The 2,264-nt window shown below is 25.3% G+C and overlaps 1 non-coding gene across 1 annotated transcript; it reads left to right on the top strand.

Annotated features, from left to right (window-relative positions):
* The first annotated feature begins 1,425 nt into the window (after positions 1-1,425).
* Positions 1,426-1,498, top strand: Trnaa-agc (transfer RNA alanine (anticodon AGC)). The gene has a single exon. It is a non-coding gene; the product is annotated as a tRNA-Ala (tRNA).
* Positions 1,499-2,264: the final 766 nt, after the last annotated feature.

Here is a 2,264-nt window from a genome sequence, read left to right as displayed (position 1 = left end):
AAATTAAATTTTCCTATTAAAAAAAATTTTCCTATTAAAATAATTGTCAAAATTTGTAAGGCATGTCTTTAAAAACTCGCTCCAGCTGGATAATTTTAATAATTTCAGATGCCAAATGATGTCTGGATTCCGAAAATATTTTTTTGAAATTTTTAAATTGCACCCAATCCGAGAGAAATGCATTTAAAAATTCCAAACCATATAGGTACCATATCTTATAAAAATTGGCAAAAATTAAAAACCTATCAATTTTCTTTACCAAGAAAAGTTTCGAAAAAAATTTTTTGATTACTAGATTTTTTTTTGTTTTCATAATACAAAATTCTAGTTTTTCTTTTCAAAAATTTCAAATTTTTTAAATTCAATTTTTGTTTTTCAAGTTTGTATAAAATTTTGTTTCAATTTGTTACATTTCAATAAAAGCATTAAAATTCTGATTTTTTATCAAAATAACGGCTCTTCAAAATGCCAACTGTATTTTCGTGTGACTGTTGTTATCAAAAATTAATGATAGTTGATAATTACAGCGTTTAAAATCAATAAAAATCAAAAAATAGCGAAAAAGAAGGCCTTTAAAATCTTGTCATATAGAAATCTTTGAGGACTTATAAAAAAAATTTCAAGGTTTTAAAAAATTTTTTACGAAATCAACTAGTTAGAAAACTGAAAAAATACAACAAGGGGAAAATTTGATTTTTCTTAAAGTTCCAATGCTTTGTATTCCGAAGGTACATAAAATACAGAATTAAGCAGCATGTCTATTTTAAGCCCTTTACTAGGCGTTTTAAAAACTGTTTGTTTGAATTTCCTATCTTTTTCAGAACGGAAGTTATAATCCAAAAAAATTGGATAAGTGAAAATTTCCTGAAAATTCGTTAAAGTCCCTGGAATTCGGAAACCCTTGAGATTTCGCATCCAGTCCGGAACAAAAGTTTTACCTATTTTCTATCTTCTAACCAATGGTATGATATATTTTGTTGTATAACTTTCTGAATCACCATGTATTTACATATTTATGTAAATCTATCTGTATGTTATTGAGCTTATAAGTATTTTTATTTTTAGTTTGATTTTATTATTAGGCTTACATGTTATGTTATTATGTAAATTCCTCACCTGCTTTTTGTCCAATAGTGTATAATTTATACGAGCAATATTCATGCAGCATAAAAATAAGCTTGATCAGCTATTTTTGAATGAACAACAAAAATCCAAAACAATAAATGAGAGTGCTAAATAAACACTCAATCAAATACAAAAAATGTCTTAGATTGCAGAAAATTTAAAAATGTGGAAGAAGTAAAATAAGTTATGCAATACAATAAAAAACAGAATCGTTTTGACTTTGATTTTTATGCGAGGCATGTAAGTATGTAAAATGAAATGATTTGTTTATATTGTTATTTTATTAGTATAATTTCAAATGGGGATGTAGCTCAGATGGTAGAGCGCTCGCTTAGCATGTGAGAGGTACGGGGATCGATGCCCCGCATCTCCAAAAAAAATTTTTATATTTTTTTTTTTTTTTAAACCAAGACAAATTATATTTTGAATTTTTAGCGCGAGAAAAAAATATCTAGGTAAAAGTATATTTGAAACATCAATAGTTTTGAATGTACTTTAAAAAAATGTTAAATATAAAGTGTTAAAGTGGTGGCAAAAAAATATTCTGAGTTAAAATTAAAATTTTTAGATCATTTTTAAATATTCGAAGTAATTTCGGGAAAAAAATTAAATAGAAAGAAAATTTCATTTCATAGTTCATTTCACCAACTTCACCAGGCATTTGAACTCATTATATCTATATTGTTTCAATCTATCATTAGTATTGTCGTGATTGGGTCAAATTTTATTATGATGTATGTAGATTCCAATTAGAATTTGGTGTTTGTGTATTATTTTGGTTTTTGTGAGAAAGAGAGCAAAAGTGTAATTAGTGTATGACGGCAAAATTGTACTGGTTCAAGCATCCGGGGCTAAAATAAAAAAAATCTGATATTGTATGCAGTGCGGTCGGGAAATAAACTTTTGCTTACTTGCTAGGGCTTGTAAACATTTTTAAAATAAAACTAATGAAAATATTTTTTTTTTTTGAAATTTTTGATTTTATTTTTTTAACAATATAATTTCTTTAATTTTTTTTATTTTTTTTTTATATTTTTATTGTTTTCTTGTATAGGCATTTTGTATTTTAGCTTAAAAATTTGGAATTCGAAATTTTATTTTTCCTATTTAAATTTAAATTAATTAATTGCACATAATGT

Source organism: Condylostylus longicornis, unplaced genomic scaffold (assembly GCF_029603195.1).
Source record: "Condylostylus longicornis isolate FDR11 unplaced genomic scaffold, ASM2960319v2 ptg000044l, whole genome shotgun sequence".
Lineage (NCBI taxonomy): Eukaryota > Metazoa > Arthropoda > Insecta > Diptera > Dolichopodidae > Condylostylus > Condylostylus longicornis.
Note: the sequence above shows the minus strand (reverse complement) of the source record. Positions and strands in the feature narration are given on the sequence as shown.